General features: G+C 36.8%; 1 protein-coding gene across 4 annotated transcripts in view; it reads right to left on the bottom strand.

Annotated features, from left to right (window-relative positions):
• The window catches only part of LOC108703350 (pro-neuregulin-3, membrane-bound isoform-like), a 500,441-nt gene that overhangs the window by 380,807 nt on the left and 94,295 nt on the right, over positions 1-25,339 (bottom strand). The window lies entirely within an intron of this gene.

The following is a 25,339-nucleotide window of genomic DNA, read 5'->3' as shown; positions in this document are numbered from 1 at the left end:
CGAAATTTGAATGTATTTAAGGCCCATTCATACTCCCAGCCAGTGCCCGTGATAGAACTTGTTTCTAGTGGTTCCTGAGCCTTGTGCGTTTGATCTGTTCTGAATCTAGTCTGTTTGATTACCCGTGTTTGACCCAGCCTGTTCCTGACTATTCTGCATTCTGTATCCCGACCCTGCCTGCCTACGACAACTCTTCCTGCTTAACCCCTTGATTGACAACCCGGTTTGACCCTAGCCTGCCTGACGATTCTTGATATCTGCCTGCCTCGACCTTGCCTGTCTGATGATTCTCTTGCCTGCTCCATTTGTACCGTGACCTTCGGCCCAAAAGACTCTGCTAACAGCCGTGCCCCTTCGCCAGCCAGAACATCTCGCCTTGCACCCCTCGTTAAGTCCAGGTGGCACCCAAGTAAGCTGAGGGCTCCTCCCGAAGCCCAACGGTGGTCACACTACTGGTGAAGCCGAGCCGAGACCAGGGTGCTTGGCATTTGTTCTGGTATCGGGTGCAGGCTGTGACAAATTCAAACTCGAATTCAAATTTGAGATTTATCATACCTTGGCCGAGGGAACAACTCAAATTCGACTATTCACCACCTAAAACCTGACGATTTCATGTAGAAATCAATGGCAGAGGCCTAGTAACCCATTTGAAGATGTTAATAGCCTTCCTGATATTCAAGTTTTTTTCTTTTGAGTTTTAGTGAATTTGATTCAAATTCGATTTGAGTTTTTGGGTCGGTAATATTAGTTTGAGTTTTAGATGTTACATTTTTTTTTCATAAATAAGATACTATTTGAGTTTCAAGGTCATTCAAGTTAGTTTGAGGTAAAAAAAAAACTTGAACATTTTACCTTTGATAAATCTGCCCCATAATGTCTTACTGACTTGGTGCAAATAAGTCGAAGCCAATCATGCTACATGCAAGTGGAACTCTGGAATTAGTAGAAGATCCCACATGCATTAATGTGTGTACTTTGTTGTAAAGGAACAGAGTCTGAAAGAGCACACTGGCAACTGATGCAAGTTGCAAAAAAATGTATGGATTTAAATACCTTTATGAATAGCATCAAACCATGCTTAAATAAGTCTGTTTGTTTGCACTGCTAATGAAATCATATATGACAATGTATGCCTACTTAACAATGGTACCCCATGATTAAATGGGACCTAAAGTGATAAATTAGTTGGAAGTGCCTGGTGATAAATGTATTAAATTGTTAGAGTTAGTACAGTATTATTGTCATGTACAAGAAAAGACAATCTTTTAACACTGTTTGTTTTTCTTTAATATTGGGCTTTTTGAGAGGGCCTGTCTAAAACATTCTGATTTTGGTATAGAAAATAATAGAAAATTATATTTATAGAATGTGCATTCTAATTCAGAGGTGGATGTAAATGCCACTAATATTCTATACAGAATTAAAAATAGAAAAACAATGCTGAGTTTGTATTGTATTTATTTACCTTTAATCTCGTATAGCATCATCTTGTAAATTATATCCTTACAAATTGTGCATTCTAATGCACTAGCATGGCTATGCCTAACAGCAGCCCCAATGGTAACTCTCTGAGACTGTACTGACCCAAAATCAATATAAAAAGGAGGAGTGGGTAGATAAAAGCAAATGGAAGAAAAACAGGTTCATCAGGATAGGGATGTAGACACTATTCTTTGTATGGGTAAAGTAGCTGACATATAGCCCCATCTACAACATTTAGATACTATGCGGTTGGCATTTGTAAAATGTAATGGAGACATTATTGCATAGTCATACAAGCAGCATCTTGCCAGTTTACACATGAGATCTCTGTGCGCATGCACCAGACCTATAGCTCAATATGAGGTATAAGAACTCTTTTATATCATATTATATGAACAGTAATTACTGTGCAGCATTCTGCCTTCAAGCTGTTGGTAGTTTCTGCTACATACATTTTTTTCTGGTTTGTATGCATTCTGGGATGTTACCATCTATCTTAGGAGACCAGGCACCACGATAATATAAATATAATAATATAAATTAAACTAAGGGACTTGCACAGCTAGAAACCAAACCAGTGTTATAATACTGTTACTTGTAGTTCAGTTCAAGTAAGTGATAGCTTGTTGGTCATATCTTACTTACTTTAATTCTATACAGCAATGTTCCCCCACCAGTAGCTTGTGAGTAACATGTTGCTCTCCAACCCCTTGGATGTTGCTCTCAGGTTCCTCAAAGCAGGTGCTTATTTTTCAATTTCAAGCTTGAAAGCTAATTTTAATTGCATAAAAACTAAGTATAATGCCAAGTAGAGCCTCTTTTAGGCTGCCAGTCCACACAGGGGCTACCGAATCATAGCCTTTATTTGGTACCCTAAGGGATTTTTCATGCTTGTGTTGCTCCCCAACTCTTTTTACATTTGAATGTGGCTCACAAGTAGCGATGGGCGAATTTATTCGCCAGGCGCGAATTCGCAGCGAATTTGCCGCCAGCGAATAAATTCGCGAAAAACCGAAATTCACCCGAAAAAATTTGGCGGCGTCAAAAACGGGTGCCGGAGTCAAAAAACGGGCGCCGGCGTCAAAAACGGCGCCTTTTCGCGAATTTTTCGCCATTTCGCTAATTTCGCTCGAAATTCGCCCATCACTACTCACAAGTTAAAAAGGTTGGGGACCCCTGCTATACAGAGACCCATGTATGGCATTGGGCACCTGTTAATCTTCCTGTGTAAAGCTGGCATCTTTATACAATCTGGTCATCTACAATCTGGTCATCTACCTTCTGGTCCAAATTTGGATGATTCATGTACAGTATATTTTGCTTATTTGAAAGTAATTTACTGTTTGCATTTTTGTTTTGTTCTCCTAGGTAAAAAAAAAAAAGTAAAAAAAAATATTTATTCATACGCAGTTGATAAAAATAATTTTAATGGACCTTGGAATAAATGAAGTGTAGCGCTATAGCAAATTAAGTAGCACCATCTCTACTAAGAGCTTACCCTAACATATATTTGTACTTCAGGTGAGACCTTTCTCTCAGGAGTGAAGCCCTTCCAATGATGAGGAGGCAGGGTGCAGTGGAACTGTAACAATGTGCTATGCACAATAATTGGGTTCTGTGGTTCTTTATGCTTAACCAGAGAACATACTTTATTCAACAACTTCATCCACATAGAAATTAATAAAAATCAACAGGAACATAGAGAAACAGATGATAGCATATATTCACAAGTAGTGATGGGCGAATTTGTCCCGAAAAATTAGCGAAATGCATTGAAGTCAATGGGTGTCAAAATTATTTTGATGCGTGTCAATTTTTATGCATGCGACAATTCTGACGTGCGGCAAAAAAATTCCGACACTGAGGGGCAGATTTATCAAGGGTCGAATTTCGAAGTAAAAAATACTTCGAAATTCGACCATCGAATTTAAATACTTCGAATTTGAATATAGAATTCAACTTTTTTCATCGAATTTGGGTATTCTGCGATCGTAGTAAAATCGTTAGACCGAACTATTATCGAACGATTCGAAGGATTTCAGCGATCAATCGAACGATTTTTTCTTCAACTTAAAAGACTTAGAAAACTGCTGTAGAAGGTCCCCAAAGGCTAAAATAGCACTTCGGCAGGTTTAATTTGGCGATGTATTCAATTCAAAGTTTTTTTTAAAGAGACAGTACTTTGATTATCGAATGGTCGAATATTTTACTTCAAAACGAATTCTAAGTAAATTCAAAGTCGTAGTATCCTATTCGATGGTCGAAATATCCAAAAAATTACTTTGAATGTCAAATTTTTTTACTTCAAAAATTCCCTTGAATTCAATTCGACCTTTGATAAATCTGCCCCTGAATGTTTGCGATTTTTCACTGCAAATTTGTGTCTGGTGAATTTATTCGCCCATCACTACTCAAAAGCACCAATGTTCAGCTCAGTCCCTGCAGGCAGGGGAACATACACAACAGCAATTGAAGGTACACCCAGCTTTCAGCCTTTTCCCTTAGTGGAACCCAGGGGAATCTTTATATCCCTAAGTCTGTACACATGGGGGCACATTTACAAAGCTCGAGTGAAGGATTCGAATTAAAAAAACTTCGAATTTCGAAGTGTTTTTTTGGCTACTTCGACCATCGAATGGGCTACTTCGACCTTCGACTACTACTTCGACTTCGAATCGAACGATTCGAACTAAAAATCGTTTGACTATTCGACCATTCGATAATCGAAGTACTGTCTCTTTAAGAAAAACTTCGACCCCCTACTTCGGCAGCTAAAAGCTACCGAAGTCAATGTTAGCCTATGGGGAAGGTCCCCATAGGCTTGCCAGCGTTTTTTTGATCGAAGGATATTCCTTCGATCGTTAGATTAAAATTTAATCGTTCGATCGAACGAATAATCCTTCGATCGTTCGATCGTAGGATTAGCGCTAAATCGTTCGACTTCGATATTCGAAGTCGAACGATTTTAGTTCCTAGTCGAATATCGAGGGTTAATTAACCCTCAATATTAGACCCTTAGTAAATCTGCCCCTTAGTCCCTACTTCTGGGCAATTAGTACCTCTTAATCCCTCTGACTCTCCTCGTCAGAGCCTTAGACTGCTCAACTAAATAACCTGTCTATTTCTCATAGAGTGACCTATTACAGAGTATAGTTTATCCTTTACTAGGCATAATGTACCTAGGTTCCACTACCCATTCCCTTCCTGCTCACTCAGGTAAGGACTAAAGCAAAGGACCTTGAGCACATGGTTACCCAGACCTTTATACTATAGCACAGTGAATCTACTGGACATTTTAGAACTCCATGGTACTAGTTTAAGGCAGAATAATGAAATAGGTCCCCCATTAGGACCCATTTAGGCATCTGTAAGATTGAGGATTTGCATGCCAATATTATTAAGGGTGTCTAATTTACTAGACCTCTACAGAAGTATGGAGTAGATTGTGAAATTACGCATGATGTTGTTTGCATATGTGTTTGCATGGACAGCTGGGTAGAAAAATTATGTACAGTGTTATTTTATATTTTAAATATAATACAAAGACAGAATTATTGCCACATGAGCATGTTAAGTGATCTCAAGTTTCCATAATGGAAGTGGCTACCATGGTAACACCATTTATAGACATACATTTGTTATAAAAATGCAAAACAATCTGGCAGACCAGTCGATAAAAATAACATGACAGATGCTCCCTTAGCTTATAAAGCAATGTAATTTGGAAGAATACAAAACTTCAGTACCATGCATGTGTCCTGCAATACTCCCACTAGCCTTCTCATATCTATCATATCATTGTTTACATGCAAACATTATAGGGGTTATTTATCAAAGTCCAAATTTATCTCAATATTTTCTGCTACAAACTCGATCAGGTTTTTTATGCTTATTTATTATTACATTTTCCAAAAAATTGCTTTGCGGGTAAAAATCCAATATTTTAGGATTTTTTTCATCCGCTTTTCACGAATTTCACTTTTGTTTTGAAATTTCCCCCCTATACCCTCGGGGGTATTGCATGAAACCAGTGCACATCAAAAAAATCACTGGGACTTCTCCCACTGACTTATATGCAACGTTGACGGATCTGAGATGCCGGATTTTCAGATTCAGACTTTTCCATCCTCAGGGTTTAATAAATTCTGAAAAATCTGTCATTGTTTAAAAGTCAGATTTTATAACAAAAAACACAATTTTTTCTTGATTATTGCATTCAGAGTTTAGTAAATAACCCCCTATATGTTGCAGCTACTTCATTTCTCTTCTTCTGATTTTATATTTTCACTGTTTCTTTTTTATTTATTTTTTGCTTGCTTTCCTCTGTAATAATTAAACTGTACCTTGTACTTGATCCCAGCTAAGATATAGTTAAGCCTTGTTGAAGGCCAATCATTCCAGTTCGGTTTATTTAATGTTAACATTACTTTTTAGTAGACTTAAGGGGCAGATCTTTTTTGGTGTCAAAATTCACACATTTGAATTTTAAGATGTGAGATTTATCACACCTGGACCATGGAAACCTTTTTTTTTCCGAGGGAAAACTTGATTTGAATTTGATTTGATTTGAAAGTCAGGACTAATTGATTGAATATTAGACATTCACAATTTTTTTTAAAAAACCTCCCATTTGTTCTGAGTATATTCAAATTTATTAGAGTAAATTTTTTTTACATAGATTCAATATTCGAGCTTTGATCTGCCCATTAAAGTATTGTGATCCAGAATTCGCTTAGATCCTTCGCTTAGATTATTGGCGAAAACCCCAGGTTCCAAACATGTTGGATAACAGGTCCTATATGAGATTGACATTTAATTAAGTCTTATCTATCTGGATTCACAAAAATTCCTAGTATTCACCAAAACAAACCACTAATTAGATTTTATATTATACATCATTATATCCAGTGATTAGCAAAACCCATTAAAAAGATTGGGCATTTTTTCATGGTGACTTTTTCCATTCTGCTGCAACTTTTTCATTGCTCAGTACATTGGAGTCTACGGGCCGTTTTCTGAGGCAAAACTTGGCAAACAAATTAAGCATGGGAGGAAACTGCTTTGTCTGCAGTGGTAGATTTGATACACAAACATTAAAGGACACTAAGAACACCCTAAAGTCAAGAGACAGCATATTTGTCATAATAGTTATGCAGCCAAGAACCCTTTACCTGATGCCATTGCCATCCACAACAGTCAATCTTTAATCTGCTATACCTTGGTATACACATTCAAACTTTGTTTCCACAATTGTTTTACAGATTGGTACATGTTTTGCTATTGAACTTTTCAAAGGGAAAATCTGACAATAGTTGCATCATATGCAAATATAACTAATACTAAGGGGCCATTTATGAAACCTCAAATTTTTCTTGTGTAGTTTTTAAAGGGGAAAACTCAAATTTTTAGTGGGAAAAATGCCTCAAATTTTTAGAGATTTATTATGCGCCGAAGCTGTTAAAATTCTGAATCTGAAATCACTCCAGTGAAAATCTGTCAAAATGTTTTTACCTTCAGGATTCTCGAAAGTTGCAGGGCTGGTTGCAGTTTTTGTTTGAGAAAAAGTCGAACTATAGTAAATAACCCCCTAGAACTCTATTTAATTATGATGAAATCTTGATTTTTCAGTAAGAAAAATATTTAATATGGAATTTCCATTTCAATTATTTTGCGCTATTAATGCTAAATCGTGTATATTATAGACAAATATGTAGCCATTTTTACCCATAAAGAAGATAATCGCATCAAAGGCCACACCTTCAGACTAGAAGAAAAGAACTTTCATTTGAAGCAGCATAGGTGGTTCTTCACAATGAGGACAGTGAGGTTGTGGAATGCACTGGGTGATGTTGTGTTGCCTGATTCTGTTAATGCTTTTAAGAGTGGCTTGGATGATTTCTTGGACAGACATAATATCCAAGCTTATTGTGAATGTGATACTAAACTCTATAGTTAGTATAGATATGGGTAGATAAAATGTATGTGACGTTATAGAGGGGTGTGTGTGTATTAATACTGGATTTCATTTGGAGGGGTTTAACTTGATGGACTTTGTATTTTTTCAACCAGATTTAACTATGTAACTATGTGTAATGCCCTGTCTTTTCTTATGTTTGATGCATTGCTTACAGCATTTTGCATGCTTTGTAAAACAGACTTTATTCAAACAATTTTTTACATTTGACTAATGAGCAAACATCACATATATTTTCTGTGGCAAAAGTAAAACTGAAAAATACTCATATACTGTCAAGCCCACAAACTTTAGAAATATAGGTAAATGGAGGGCACACTCATTTGAAAAAATAGACAAACAAGATATAGTTGGAGGTGCAAGAAACCTAAAGTCACCCCTACAGAGCAACCAAATGTTCACAGTGTCACATATCAGGTCTGCACACTCACATACTAAAAGTTGACACATTTTTCGTGATTTTTGCATTCAGAGTTTAGTAAATAACCCCCTAAAGGGTTATATACTAAACTACTCTGAATGCAAAAATCACAAAAAAAATTTGAATTTTTTGTTATAAAATCAGACTTTTAACAAATTTTATGGAATTTATTAAACCCTGAGGATGGAAAAGTCTGAATCTGTAGATCCGGCATCCTAGACCTGTCGAGGTTGCATATAATTCAATGGGAGTCCCAATGTTTTTTTGATGTGCTCTTTCATGCAATACCTGGACGTTTTCAGAGTTTTTCGGCTGCAGAAGCCAACAAGAAGTGCTTAACAAGTCCGTATGCAAGGTAATGGCAGTGGGAAAGAAGAAGACGTAGTCAAAGTCAGGTGAAGAGTTCAAGGCAGACAGTTGGAGTCGTAGTCAAGGATCGGGCAGAAGTCAAAACCAGGAATATCAAACACAATCAGATGCTTAGGCAGGAACAGATAACTGAAACCAGCTTGGGCATTTGCAAAATGGTGGACAGGCCTTTTAAACAATTTTTGGCTCCAAATCAGACGCAGCCTGATGATGTCATGACACCTGCGACTTGACGCAGGTGTCAATACATAGTACATAGTAAGTAAGGTTGAAAAAAAGAAACACGTCCATCAAGTTATATCTAGTATAGGTCAATCTAAAAACAACTGGACTTGCTGAGATTGACCTATACTAGATATACCATGACCTGGATGAATGAAAATCTTCATAGTCCATCAAGTTCAACCTTTTAGTTTTTTTTTTTATCTGCCTAACTGCTAGTTGATCCAGAGGAAGGCAAAAAACCCATCTGAAGCCTCTCCAATTTGCCTCAGATGGGGAAAAATTCCTTCCTGACTCCAAAATGACAATCGGACTAGCCCCTGGATCAACTTGTACTATGAGCTATCTCCCATAACCCTGTATTTCCTCAGCTATCTAATGTATCAGCCTGTACAACTGATTCAGGGAGTGAATTCCACATCTTCACAGCTCTCAATGTAAAAAAAACCCTTCCGAATATCGTGTCTGCTGGAAAGACCTACTGGTAAATAAAGAATTAGAGAGATTATTATATGATCCCCTTATATATTTATACATAGTTATCATATCACCCCTTAAGCGCCTCTTCTCCAGCGTGAACATCCCCAATTTGGCCAGTCTTTCCTCATAGCTAAGATTTTCCATACCTTTTACCAGCTTAGTTGCCCTTCTCTGTACCATCTCTAATACAATAATGTCCTGTTTGAGTGATGGAGACCAAAACTCTACGGCATATTCTAGATGGGGCCCTTACAAGTGCTCTATACAGTGGAAGAATGGCCCCCTCCTCCTGTGACTCTATGCCCCTTTTAATACAGCTCAAGACCTTATTTGCCCTTGATGCTGCTGACTGGCAACCAAGTTTATCATCTACAAGGACTCCAAGGTCCTTTTCCATAATGGATTTGCCTAGTGCAGTCCCATTAAGGGTATAAGTGGCTTGGATATTCTTACATCCCAGGTGCATGACGTTACATTTATCAACATTGAATCTCATTTGCCACTTAGCTGCCCAGATTGAAAGTTTGTCAAGATCGTGGATGGAATTAATTGGGCTGGATAGTTTTGTGTCATCTGCAAACACTGATATATTACTTACAATACCCTCCACTAAGTCATTAATGAACAAGTTAAATAAAAGTGGACCCAATACCGAGCCCTGAGGGACCCCACTGAGAACTTTACTCCAAGCAGAGAATGTACCATTAACAACCACCCTCTGTACCCTATCCTGTAGCCAGTTTCCTATCCATGTGCAAATGACTTCATTAAGCCCAACAGATCTTAGTTTAGAAAGCAGTCGTTTGTGGGGCACAGTATCAAACGCTTTGGCAAAATCCAAATAGATCACATCTACTGCCCCCCAATGCCCAGCATCTTACTTACCTCATCATAAAAAGCAATCAAATTTGTCTGACATGACCTATCCTTCATAAAGCCATGCTGATTGCTGCTCATAATGCCATTGACTAGGACAAAATTTGGAATGTGATCCCTTAACAAGCCTTCAAATAATTTGCCCACCACAGGTGTCAAACTTACTGGCCTATAATTGCCAGGCTGAGATCGTAATCGCTTTTTAAATATTGTAATAACATCAGCTTTTCTCCAATCCATAGGCACCATACCAGATGAAACTGAATCTGAGAAAATCAGAAATAGGGGCTGGTCTAAAACTGAACTTAGCTCTCTTAGAACCCGGGGGTGTATGCCATCAGGCCCTGGAGCCTTGTTTACATTAATTTTTATTAAAGCTTTATGAATCATATCCTGAGTCAGCCACTGACTAGATTGAGCTAAGCCATTAGTACAGCTATAAAGTGAGCCTCCTCTACTGTATACACTGATGAAAAGAACTGATTTAGCACATTTGCCTTTTCTGTATCTGTTACAACCATACTGGTACCGTTATTTAACGGAGCAACACTCTCAACCTGCATCTTTTTACTATTAATATATTTAAAAAACTTTTTAGGGTTAGTTTTCACCCCCACCATATGCTCAGCGTTAAACGGCAGCGTCACTTTGAAGACAAATGTGGAAGTGCGCGCATGTGACGCGCCAGGAGGTAAGGCGCTCAGGAAGTCTCCCGGCATGTCTTATAGTTTGGGCTTAAGTCTGTTGGTGGCAGTAGCACAGTCCTTTTCTGTGAATAGACACACTTGCACCTGATTCTGCATGATATAAGAAGTGTGATACACAAACAAAATGCTCAGTACAACACTTCAAGGGTCATGTTTTGACACAAATACTTGAATATGCACACAATCTTGGGTCAATTTAAGCTTGAGTGAACTTGCACTTTTAAATGATCCCTATGATATCAAACACCTCCAGATATGATTTAGGGCTGTAACAGCCCTCACATGATTGTACAATAAAATAGATATATTTTTAGTGTGCATATTGACATTAATGGCAATTAGGGATGGACTTGTATGGCGGCGTGGGCAAAAAAAAAAAAAAGATGCGCGACAAAAAAAGTTTTGCAGTGTGACAAAATTATTTTGACGCCCATAGACTTAAATGGGCGTCTGCGACATTTTGCCGGCTGCAAATTTTTGGTCGAAACGAAAAGGGTCAAATTCACCCATCCCTAATGGCGATGTGTTTTTTTGTCTCGCAATAGTTTTTTTAACATTAGGGGGCAGATTTAGCAAAAATCTAGTTAGACTATTCAATTTTTTTTGCTCCCAAACTCATACATTCGAGTTATATTTTTGAAAGCTCGAATGTCTGGTATTTATTATACAAAAAAAACTCAAAAATTTTAATTTTACCATCTAAAAACCGACAAGGTAATGTACTCAATGTGAGTTGTCCTAGGTAAAGCTCAAGTTTTTTGGTTGATTTGAGGGTTTTTATCAGAAAACTCAATCAATTCGAGTTTTTGGGACATAAACCCTATCAATTCAAGCAATTCGAGTTTTTTTGGGACATGAACTCGATCATTAGAGTTTTTGACATTCAGATTTTTTCATAAATACCCAAACATTTGAGATTTGTGTTTATCTGAGGCATAAAAACCCTCACACAACTCACAAATTTGGTTCTTGATAAATATGCCCCTTAATTCTAATGGGAGGCAGGGGTTAAAAACATTCTCATGATCTCTTTAATAGTAGAAGAATAGTTGAAAAATAGGAGGTCATAACAGAAGGCATTGTGCAATGTGCAAAAAAACTATGCACACTGCCTTCTGGTCTGATCAGCACTTTATTGGTGGGGCACATAGATATTCTCCATCCTGCCCCTACCCTTCCCTACTAAAACAATTTAAAGAGCGATGGAAGACATAGGCTTACAAACAGGGTCCTGCCCTCTTGGCAAATTTTCGGCAAAGAGAACCAGTCAGATTCACCCATCAATACTGTAAGTGGACAATTTTGCATCTTAGTGTAGAGTACTGAATTCCATCAACTCAAATATTGACTTTGAATTTATGTGGCTACTCAATGTGTATTTTTTTGACCAAGCAATCATCACAGAAAATGTTAAACACTACAAAAATTGATTATTGTTTTGACAATAAACACTACAAAAATTGATTATTGTTTTGACATCAATATGGATTTATGCTAGTTTAGTAAACACTGAATATATATAACTGCTTTATTATAAAGGAGAAAAGAAAAACATTAAAGAATGAAGACTTGTATAACAATAAAACACTATGAGAAATAACATCTCTATGCTTGAGTTTCAGCAAATTGAAATAATGCAATATTGCTTTTTACTTTAGATCTGCTATGTAGTTGATATAATACCATGTCAACTGTGAAATTGTCACTTAAGAGTCAGTGCCAATGGTGCACAGATTTCTTGAAAGTTGTCAATTTTCACCACTCATCTGTCACATTAGCAAGTGTTTACTGACTGGTAATGTTAAAGCTATTGAACCAGAAACTTTTCTACACAACAAGCATCTGTTATCTAAGTCAGTAAGGAAATATTTCAGTTTATAAGCTCCCCTGTTTAAAAAAGATAGAACTGTAGACAAAATACACACAGCATTACATTTATGAGATTGCAATGTAAGTTCTCTTAAGCCTATTAGAATTACTGCGTAAATGAAGTGTACATGAATAAATCAATTCAAACCAATTCTAATGTGCCTATTATTTTAAACTGATCTCTAGAGATATGAGAGAAATGTTTTTGTGAGCAAATGTACTCACAATTTATAATTTTGTAATGTCAGCTACCAAGTTGTATCCAGTGGAAGAATTTCTGCTGGCAATCACTGACCATGAGCATTGGAAGATACCAAACATATCAGGTCAATATACTGTTATCTTGAAAATAGACAGATAAACATGATACTTCTCAGTGATGAGTGCCAGGGAGCCTAACACAGCCAAACATGGCAGCCACCAACCCTTCTGCCCTAATTCCCTTTTATGTTGGGTGGTCCTATGAAGAGGGGATAATATTTAAAAAATCACTGTTAGTAAGGACTAAAAAATATATATATTTTTTTAAAGTTAGCGACTCTTTATAGCTTAATTAGGCATCAACACTTGTTATTGTTATTACTTAGATTATTGTAAACCTATAATATAACACTGCTTATGTATTTCCCAGTTGAACCTGATAATGTTGCACTTCGGTTGGATTAATAATTTGAAAATAACAGTATATTAACATGCTATGTTTGGTATAATTTATAACATAAAATTAATTTACTACACAATTCCCTGGGAAAATATAGTTATATAATTTATGAAATGTAAATAATAAAAATTATACTTTTTAGAAACAAAGTAAATTAAAGATGACAAAATAGGAAGTGAATGTCCTGAAACATTTACAAGGAAGTGGTCATCAAGATTGAATGCAATACACAGTATATAATCAGCATATAACCATGTTGTAACTATAGGTAAAATTGATGAACTAAAATCAGATTTTGCCCTGCTTAAGCATGACGTGCAGAAAATAAGAGACCACACTGCAAAGAGGCGAATCAGCACCATAGAGGACACAGTGGCATCTATACCCAACAATATCTCTGAAATGCCTCATAAAATTCAAGCCCTGGAGTCCAAGGCGGATCACATGGAAAACAGACTCCACAGGAGCAACATTAGGTTGGTGGGCCTACCAGAAAAAGCAGAGGGCAACTCTCCTGAGATTCTTGTAGAGAACTGGCTTAGGGAAAAGTTGGACAGGAACATCATAGTGGAGCGCACCCACAGAATCTCTGCTGGACCACCTCCACCAGGGGCCCCACAACACCCTCTTATAGTACGCCTGCTAAACTATAGGAATCGGGACAAAGTGTTGGCTGATGCTTGCAAAAAGCAAGAAATAATGCACGAGGATGCAAAAGTTTCTATTTATCATGATTTTTCAATAGATGTCCGCAAACAACTCCAGAGATTCACTTAGGTCAAAAAAAAGCTGCGCCTGCAAAACCTACCATATGTGATGATGTTTCCAGCTAAACTTGGGTCCAAGAAAAGGTTTGCTCACACTTCTTCATGAGACCAGAGGAGGCTATAGCATGGCTGGAAGCTAGAACCCCGGAAATCTCCATCTCGATAGCTGTAAGTTGGTGGAGACCTCGCATGGGAATCCACAACCGGCAAAGGCTGTTACTTTACAAGCACGGAACACGGACTGTTATCACGTAAAGTAAATTTTGGTTTCACTTTATTGACACATCTTGGTCTTGTTTGTTCTGAGATAGTTCCACGCACTCCTGGAACAAGTGTTTGTTTGGGAATAATGTTGGGGGAGGATACTGGGTGGGGGGACAAGGTTATGGGGAAATTTTGATGTTTATGTCTTTCTAGCTTTCCTTTCTTCACCAGGTTGGAGCCAGGTATGGACTGTTTATGTGATTTGTATAAGAACTTGCTGTGCAGTAGGGATGGGGGCTGCCCTGGGATGCAAGGCCTATCCCTATACTCTCAATGTCTCTAAATGTGACTCTCATACTAAGAAGTTGGCTCCCGGGCTGCTCCACCCACTTACAAATATACAAGAGATAATGTCAGTACAACAGCAGTTTACTTTACTGTTATGGAATGTAAGGGGTCTAAATGATAAAGTTAAAAGTTCGGTGGTGTTAGAACTGATACGGAAATCTAGAGCAGACCTCATCGTGTTACAAGAAACCCACCAAGTGGGACAGAGAGTTAGGGCCCTAAAAAAGTTTTGGATTACAAATGTTTGCGATTCAGAATACTCCACCTATTCTAGAGGAGTTGCCATTATGATCAGAAAACCCCTCAATTTCAAATTTTAATCTCAGATAGAGTAGGAAGATTCATAATACTTTAAGGACAAGTAGATGTTATCACATATATATTTGTTAATGTATACCTTCCGCCACATGCAGACATACAGATTCTCAATGAGATACTGGAAAAAGTAGCCATGATGGGTAACTTCCCCATGATATGGGCTGGGGATTTTAACATGGTCCCGGACCCTAGTATGGATAGACTTAGGTGTATCACAAGTGACTCCACCATCTTTGCGCAATGGATTCAGGCAGCTGGCTTCATAGACACCTGGAGTTGGAGAAACCCCCATCTTCAGCAGTTCTCTTGTTATACCATCTCCTCCCGGGTGCTATCCAGAATAGACCTCATCTTAGTCAGTGCGGACGTATTGCAGGTCCTAGAGAAAATCCATTTCTCCACCCGAGTGTGCTCAGATCATGCCCCAGTAATACTAATGCTAGCAGGCAAGGATACTGCCACCTCACGACAATGGAGACTGCCCCCTAAGTGTATCTCCAACTCTAAAGTCGCAGAGAAATACACCCCACTATTAGAGTCCTACTGGCAGGACAATACAGGGACTGCCTCTGAAGATATAGCCTTGGATGCATGTAAAGCCCACATAAGAGGCACATATATTTATTTCAAATCAGCTGCAGGGAGAGAAAACAAGGCTAACATTGCCTCTGCTAGGACAGATCTAGCTACCCTAAAGCAGAGTTTGATAACACACCCCTCTGACATAACCAAACAGGACCTTGCAGCAGCACAAAGGAACCTAAATCTGCTGCTAACTGAAAAAGCCTCCCAGAAGGAGGCTTTTTGAAGGAACAATTTGAATGTTTTCACTAAAATCGCGCAATTCAAACGTTTTCACAATAAAATCGAGCAATTCTAAAGTTTTCATGAAAAAATCGAGCAATTTGAATGTTTTCACTAAAATCATAGGTTTTCACTATAAAATCGAGCAATTCAAACATTTTTACGAAAAAATCTAGCAATTCGAACGGTTTCACGAAAAAAACGTGAAACGTGGAAATTTGCCGCAAATTCGTGCCAGGCAAATTTATTCGCCCATCACTAGGCATGATATCATAACCCTAAAGAAAGAGGCCTCGTTAATGGCCTACTCACAAACACTATACAACTTGAGAGAGGGACGAGACAGGGCTGTCCTCTCTGCCCATTGCTATTTGCCCTAGCCATAGAGCCCTTAGCAATACAGATTACAGAATCTCAGGAGGTGGAGGGGAGAAGAACTGTAGAAAAAATATCTCTATACGCAGATGATATGCTACTCTATTTAGCCAATCCTCACAGGGCCCTGGAGGCAGCACTGAGAGAAATAGAAACATTCGGGGAATTCTCCAGCCTCTGCATTAACCGGACCAAATTGGTTATGTTCCCAATAAACCTGCTACCTGTGGGTTCACCACCACAACAAATTAGCTGCCTAAAGCTGCTAAACTACGATAATGGGATCCCTCAAAGCCCTGGCCAAACTGCTATACAGGGGACCTACAGAATACTATACAATCACCCCCCCCCAATTGCTGCAGTGTCCAAGGTTTTTTAAAAAAGCACTTAAACATGTTCATAAGAAGAGGCCGGTGTGGTCCAGTTGGAGACCCCTGTGGGGAAATAGATCTTATCAGCACTTCGGTGCACTACCTGACATCTGGGCCAGCCTCAATGATATTGTGGAGAATGGGGACATCAAGTTGTTTCAAGGCCTTAGATGGCTACAATCTACCTTAACCTATGTTTTTTCGCTACCTTCAATTAAGACATGCCTTTAGAACTCAATTTCCCTATAGACCCATAGAACTAGTGGACTCCACGATGGAGAGATACCTGCGTAGGGAAGACCTTATGAAACTAACCTCTTGGTTCTATATCATATTATGTCAGGCTTGCCCAAACCTCTTGGCCAAAGTGAGAGAGAAATGGGTTAGGGATATCCCAGAACTAGAGGAGAAAATGTGGGTGGATGCACTCAAACAGGTTCCTGACATCACAATGTCGATCAGGGACAGATATATACAAACAAAATTCTTGAACAGAGTATAGCATACTCCATATAGACTTGCAAAGATATACCCAATGACTTTAGATCAGTGTGTGAAATGTGACCAAGAGGTTGGTTCATTTATGCATGTGTTTTGGAGTTGCCCACGTATCCAAAGATCACTACACTTCCAACATCCTAATTGTCCCGTGCATTAAGACTCCACTGGTGTGTCTTTTAGGAGTAGTGAATGACTTAGGACTTCGGTCCGGTATCAAACTCTGCTACCTCCAACTGCTATACTACGCAAAAAAGGCCATTCTACTACAGTGGAAATCCACTGCTCCTCCAACCCCTGCCTTTCGGCGTGCATTGGTACACAATGCTCTCCCTGGCCAGAAACTGACCTATATACAGTAGCTCGGGGCTGTCCAAAATTTTTTTAAACAATCTGGGGCATGTGGCTGGAAATGGAGGGTACCCACCCAGAAACTAATGTATAATAATGTTGACTTGGATAAAGATATGTCACTGTACAGCAAAGTATGACAAAGTTATGACAATGATAATACAATAAAGTTGTATTTTTATTATTTGGCTCCACTGGCAAAAGCAATGCTTGTATGTCTTCTTCTTTCTTTTCTTTCCTTACATGTTAAAAGCAAAATGCAAAAATAAAAACTTGAAAAAAAAATAAAGCAAAAACCTCAGTAGTGAACAAGGTTAGTGTCATTGTATGCAGTGGCTGCCAATCAGATCTATCTGCTATAAGCAAGCTTGTTTGACTAAAGCTTTCAATCAATTCAGAATGTTTTTGAAAGCATGCCTCAAAACTCCTATATCATCCTCCCAGCAAATTCCTAATCTCCATAAATTGCCAGAAATACATTACACCAGAACTTCATTGATCCTGCTTTCATTGATACTTGAAACTTGAGGCTTATTTTCAACATAGGAAAGTCGTAATATGCCGGTGTATGTAACATATAGGATGACACATGGCTGGGTTTCTATGTTATCTGATATATCTATAGTCTTCCAGGATTAATAATTAATGTGGCACAGCTATCTTATATGTATGACAAGTAATACATCTTTTCATTTTTAGAATAGCTGAGTCAGTTTCTATTCAGATATTGTTCCTGTAAATTGATCACTTATTACTACTTCTGGTAATAATGACATGTAGGTGAACAAGGTAATTTAAAGACACATATTTATCAATTAAAGATTTGGACAAAACATGTTTTCAGGGCTTCTCTTGCTAATTAAAATATTAGTACCACGGCTGAGGGCATTCTCCACAGTTATTCCTTCATAAAGCATGATACACAACTACCATATAGCCAGTGTGGGTCATTATTGCTCTTAACTTATATTATACAGTGTATATATATATATATATATATATATATATATATATATATATATATATATATATATATATATATATATATATATATATATATATATATATATATATATATATATATGAGTCATGTTAACTAAGAATGCTTTCACTGTATGTTTCAGATGCATTGCTATTTAATTTTGATATTAACAAATTAATTAAAATGCCTAGCCATATTATTTATTTATCATGTTTGTACCAGCTGTTCACATAAATTATACAAAATGTGCATATCTTCCCATTTACTTCAATGATTAGTTTTAATTTTTATTTTTACATAGGAAAATTCACAAATGTTTTTGCTTTGAATGGTGAAGGAGTGACACATATTAAAAAGGGCTGTGTTTAACGTGTCTAAAAATACAGGTTTAGGCACAAATAAAGCAATTTGTGAAATGATTCCATTATATTCTGCCTGGCTGTACTGGCTGTGTTTTACTCCATTTGCATTACCGTGCATCATTTTTGTCCCGTGCGAAACTGACCATGTGGCAAATTGTTGGTGCCTTTTTGCAAAGCTTTTCACCAGTGACAAAACTCCCAAATTTGTGGTGAAACCATAAATGTTGAAAAAAATTACCTCATCACTAGAGGTTTTATTAAATGCAGTGATATAAACACACCACTGAAAATTTGGGTTTAAATATTACACTTTGGGGGTTATTTATTAAGCTAAGCTTTTTTCACAGCATCCTTTTCAAAACAGAAAGCCCGAAAAAGTCACAGTAAAAAAAGATGCATTTTTTCTTGATTTATTATGCCGTGGATCTGTTCCTAGTGCAAATTAAAAAATACACCATCTAAACCTGTTGATATTATGTAAAAGTCACAGGCAGATGTCCCCAAAGACATTTGATAGTAAGACAAAACAGAGGCGCCAAAAGGATAAAAATAGCTAAAAGCACTTAAAAACCCAATGGGTAATTCAGAGGAGGTAGTAATGAACTTACCTCCTCCAAGCAGACACCAACGAAAGTGGTAATTTTCAATAATAGTTTATTCACAAAACTTATTCCTGAGTGGGGTCAGGATAATCTCCCCACCTGCCTATACAGTGGTTGTCTATCGGTAACCCTGGTTTGTGAGTATTAACTTGTTTACTCTACCATTACTCCTTGTAAAAACATATTACACTATTGGGGCTCTTGGTGTTCCTTTTTGTCTCCATTTTTTACCAAAGACATTTGAAGATGTTTTAACCTTCACTAAATGTTCGGAGATTTGCAGCTGTTTTTTTTTTTTGGTGGTTTTCAAACGAGAAAAATTCTGTTTTTTCATGCAACCATCTGGAGAAATTGTGTTTTTTTCCCAATCCAATTTTTTTGAGTTTTTTTATTAATAAATAAGGGCAAATCGTGTATTCTAGTTTGGGCAGACATTTTTTATTTAAAAAATCTGAAAAATGTGGTTTTTGATAAATATCCCTCTAAGGGATTGAGAGATTTTTTTTATTATATTCTGTTCTAGGTATATTGAATACATACAGGGTGTTTAAAACCCAGTTACCATTGGTATTTTGCCTTAAAGCATATTCCAAAATAGTATTTCCAGTAATTTAATAGGATTTTATATGGTTTCATTGACTCTTATTATTTATAAACATTCAAAAAAATGTACAGGTATCTGTGTGACCGAGAGAGTGATCTTTACAACCTAGAATAGAAATAGAAGTTGTGGCAGCATAATTTCTACTTTTCAGGGATATATGTTAATCTATGGAAATTGCAGAAATTTGTGGATGTTGCAGCCAGCATCTAAAATCTTAAACAAAGCTTAATGAGTTTGGGAACCAATGCACATGTTCTTTAATGAAATTAAATTGTCTTTTTAAAGGAGTTTTAAGTGAGGTTTAAAGTGTTTTATAGAAGCAGACTGGGAAGCATCTTACCCTGGACATTAGCTATTTTAGATTTGGAGATGTCTGCATTTAATAAGGTTATGCAGTTGGCAAAACCTTTTTAACATTGACTTCCTGTAAATAGTGTCTATTCTGTCTGAGCTTGTCTTGTTTATTTAACCAATAAACTGCCAACCCTTTTCCCCAAGATGCAATAAGTACCAAGTTATGTTTTTTAACAAAACAGACTTTCCAGAGGACCATAAAAGGGCAAATTTACTTATGGTCGAATATCGAGGGTTAATTAACCCTCGATATTCGACTGTCGAAGTTAAATCCTTCAACTTCAAATATTGAACTCAAAGGATTTGGTGCTATTCGTTCGATCAAAAAAAGCTAAAAGGTTGAATTTGATGGACATGTGTCTTTTTTCAACCTAACTTACTATGTAACTTACTATGGGGCCCATTTAATTAGCTCGAGTGAAGAAATAGAGGTAAAAAAAAACTTTGAATTTCGAATGTGGAAGGTCCCCATAGGCTTAGCAATTTTTTTTGGTTGAATAAAAATCGTTCGATCGATGGATTAAAATCTTCGAATCGTTCGATCGAACAAATAGCGCTAAATGCTTTGACTTCAATATTCGAAGTCGAAGGATTTAACTTCAACAGTCGAATATCGAGGGTTAATTAACCCTCGATATTCGACCTTAAGTAAATTTGCCCCTGAATCTCAGTTGCCCAGATTGCCAGTTTGTCAAGATCCTTATGCAAGGATGCCACATCCTGGATGGAATTCATTGGGCTTGATAGTTTTGTGTCATTTGCAAACACTGATTATTATCACTACATTACTTGTGATGGGCAAAATAAATTGCAGCGAATTTCTTTGTATCGCCGCCGACGTCAATTTCCGATTTTCACGATTTTTGGTGAAAATGTCAGCTTTTCAAAATTTTTTGTGAAAACCTTCAAATTTCACGATTTTTTAGTGAAAACGTTCGCATTTCCTGTTTTTTTCATGAAAACGTTCGATTTTCACAATTTTTTCGTGACCTTTCCGATTTCACAATTTTTCTTACATTTTTCGCCGTTTCACGAATTTTGCGGGAGAAATTCACCCATCACTAATTCCTTACAATACCCTTACAAGACCCAATACCTGCCCTGAGGGACCACACTAAGATCCTTACTCCAATGTACCATTAACAACCACCCTTTGTACCCGATCCTGTAGCCAGTTTGCTATCCATGTGCAAACGAGTTCAATAAGTCCAACAGACCTTAGTTTAGAAAGCAGCCGTTTGTGGGGTACAGTATCAAACGCTTTCACAAAATCCAAATAGATCACATCTACTGCCCCCCACTGTCCAGCATCTTACTTACCTCATCATAAAAAGCAATCAAATTTGTGTGACATGACCTATCCTTCATAAAGCCATGCTAATTGCTGCTCATAATGCCATTCACTAGGACAACATTTTTAATGTGATCCCTTAACAAGCCCACCACAGATGTCAAATTTACTGGCCTATAATTGCCAGGCTGAGATCGTAATCCCTTTTTAAATATTGGAATGACATCAGCTTTTATTCAATCCATAGGTACCATACCAGATTAAAGCGAATATGAGAAAATCAGAAAGAGGGGCCAGTCTAAAACTGAACTAAGCTCTATTAGAACCCTGGGGTGTATGTCATCTGGCCATGGTGCCCTGTTTACATTCATTTTTACTAAAGCTTCATAAATCATATCCTGATTAGGTTGAGCTGAGCCATCAGTGCAGCTATGAAGTGAGCCTTGAACTCAGAATCCTCTATTGTATACACTGAAGAAAACTGATTTAGCACATTTGCCATTTCTGTATCTGTTACAACCATACTGGTACCATTATCTAATGGAGCAACACTCTCAACCTGCATCTTTTTACCATTAATATACTTAAAAACTGTTTGGGGTTTGTCTTAAGTCTCAGCCGCAATGCACTCTTCATTTCCATTCTTTGTCTTCTGGATTGCTGTTTTACAACATTTATTATAGTGTTAATATTCATTAAATGCAGATTCTGTCCCAACAGACTTGTAGTTTTTAAATGCCTTTTTCTGCTTTCCTATTAACTTCTTTACTTCTATATTAAGCTACATAGGGTGATTCTTAGTGCTTCTACATTTAATCCTTAAGGGAATAACCTAGGAACAGTAACAGTTAAATATTCTGTTTTGTGTTTTTAGCTGAAAACATAATGCCCCAATCAATGCTCTGATGCAGCCCTCATGGCACTAAACTTAGCTCTTCTGAAATTCACGGTTGCCCCAGTGTATATTTGTTTTTTGCAGCAGACATTAAAGCAATGAGGGTGGTTCTTCACAGTGAGGACAGTGAGGTTGTGGAATGCACTGCCGGGTGATGTTGTGATGGCTGATTTTGTTAATCCCCTAAAGAATGGCTTGGATGATTTCTTGGACAGACATAATATAAAAGGCTATTGTGATACTAAACTCTACAGTTACTGTATTTTAGATATGAGTATATATAATTTATGTGACAGTATGGAGGGGTGTGTGTATGGATGCTGGGTTTTCATTTGGAGGGGTTGAACTTGATGGACTTTTTTCAACCAAATTTAACTATGTAACTATGTAACTAAATCATATAACATTGTGGTCACTATTACCTAGGGGTTCAATGACTTACACATTTGCTATAAGTTCTGGGTCATTAGAGATCACTATATGCAGAATAGCATACCCCTACAATTAATTCTCAAAATGACTCAAAATGTCTCAAATGTAAGATTTAAGATTTCTTTAGGATGCAAGGCACAAATATACACATTTCTGAAAAAATGCCCCCACAATCAATATTTGTAAAAGTGGATATTTCACTGACCTCAAAACACTGCAACATAATTCTAATTTTACTACACAACACAATAGCCATGTATAAAAAGCTGTACTGTGTCTCTTACATGATTTTCTGTACAAATAATTATGTCCAGACCAGATTGAAAGACTCTGTGTAAATTAATACCACATACAGTTTTGAAATCATTTAGCAAAAATCACTTTATCTAGGTAAACAAAAATCAAAATCACAGTTTTGCACATATTTAAGAAAATTCATGTATGGTTTTATCACTAGTGACTAAAGGTGGACTGAGTAACTGAGGTAATTTTCAAGGACTACATGCTTTTTTAAACCATTGGAGGATTGCAATTTTATAGTTCTTACATTTGTTTTTGCAATTTTGCACTTCCAACTAGCTGTGGCACCATCTAATGTGCCTCTATGTATAATGTAGAAATAATTATTTGCAGCCTAAACCAAAACACAATAGTGATTGTAATTTTCATAAACAATACTTCCTCCCCTGCTAACAAACCACACTGAGCTTATGCATTAAAGCATTACAAAATCACCAAAGCAGTAAGGTAACCCATAGGAACTACAATCTATACAGCACAACAATCCTTGTGAGGGATCTGCCAGGGACTTGCACAGGTAATGTTTGTTACTTTTTTTGTCCAGGCTACAAGTGTACCATTGCAGACACTCTCTGTAGCCTACTGTCAACTGAAGAATGATTTGCTTCTTTGAGAATTCATAATTCCTGATTTACAATTTAGTAATTTGCTTTCAAAGCTAAGCAGAGTATTTTTTGAAGTTCTATAAGTAAAAGTGGTATCTGCATTATTGAGTTTTCCTTTAAGTAATAAATACAGCATTCTTCTTAAACCGGCACTGGTCTTGTGTCTTTTAGTCTATATTTTTTCAATATTTGAATGAAAGTGAACAGTAAACATTGTCTTCCAGTTTGCTGATATTTCTGATTCTGTTTTAGAAAATGTTGAGCTTTTCTTTCAATACCATGTGTCCTCTGTATTTTTTTTAGTTCTGCTCTTTTTGCTTGTACTCAGAACATTCTTAAGTGGCATTAATACAATTTTTCTGGCCTCCAATTGGTTCTCTGGTAATAAAGAAGTGTTGAATTTGAGAGACACATTTATCAAAGGTCGAATTTCAAATCCATGTGAGTTTTTAAACCCCCCCCTTAAACTCCCACAAATTCTAAATTCAACCAATCAAAATTTATTAATAAAATAGAATTCAATTTCGAATTTGATTCAATTTAAAAAAACTTGAATCAAAATGTTCAATTTGACCCTTGATAAATCTGCCCCTAAATGTTTTCAGGTGCTATTTCTATGTATTATGTGGGAGCTCTGACTCTGTAGGGTTCATAAACATCATAATTTATGGCCAATAAGGATGCAGCATTGTACCCAGTTATATGCCATACACAGAGGACCCCACCCATGATGAAATCCATGAGAACACAGAATACAGAATTTTGTAATTAAAAGTGCAAGTTGCATTTAGATATGTAAAGTAGATAAGTAATCTTTTTCTATGGTTTAGATTTCCTTTAAGACGATCACTTTTTCCATAAAACCATAAATCCACAAGGTTAGATCTAATATAAAATATGCTTCAATCTAAAAGCACTTCTGCAGTCAGAGCAGTCAAGCACATTCTAAAATAACATTATTTATTTAATCCCCTTCTTTCATGAGCTGCAGACAGATTACACATATATCATATCTATCCACTAACTTTTATAACACTTATCTTCATACCCTTTGGTAAATGAAGGCAAAGTTGGCATGGGCAAATGTATAAATATGTGCAGTGTAATTGTATGTGCTTGCCTGGACTGTAATTAATTTGGGTCTCTTTAGCTTATACTTTACATAAATAAATATTTCATAATACAGAACTATCAACATTCTCTATATGTATTTATCTTCTTATATCCCTTACTTACATCTTGGCAGCTCTAAATTGTTTACAGTCTCAGGAAAATTAATAGTCTAATATAAGCTTTCATCTGCTTCTTCCAGAAATTGTTCTTTTGTGTGATGAAGATATGAAACAAAATTTTGCAAATGGCTGTTCATATTAATAGATCATTGCTGTTTCCAAACTAGCAGTTTTCTGCAAGAAAATAATTTTAATATTTGGAAATATTAAGATAAATACAAGCGACAAGAAATTTATATAAATTTATTTATATATTACCTGAGCTAGTTTTATATTTATATAAACTAGCTCAGGTAAAGAATATATTGTGTGTATGTACAGTATGATGGTTTGTACTGGTTTTAAACACAATTGCCTCCAGCCCTGCATACTGTAAATCACCTCAAGTATAAATAAAGTTCATATCTCTTAATTGAAAGGAGAATGAAAGCAGGTAGCCAAATAGCTATATATATATTTAAGTGGAACTATATTTGGGGCTCCTGCTGCTTTTAAGTTCTCAGCTGTAGTGATGGGCAAATCTGACCCATTTTACTTCTGCAAAAATTCACAAAACGGCAAAAACACCCAGTGCATTGAAGTC

This window comes from Xenopus laevis, chromosome 7S (genome assembly GCF_017654675.1).
Source record: "Xenopus laevis strain J_2021 chromosome 7S, Xenopus_laevis_v10.1, whole genome shotgun sequence".
Classification (NCBI taxonomy): domain Eukaryota; kingdom Metazoa; phylum Chordata; class Amphibia; order Anura; family Pipidae; genus Xenopus; species Xenopus laevis.
Note: the sequence above shows the minus strand (reverse complement) of the source record. Positions and strands in the feature narration are given on the sequence as shown.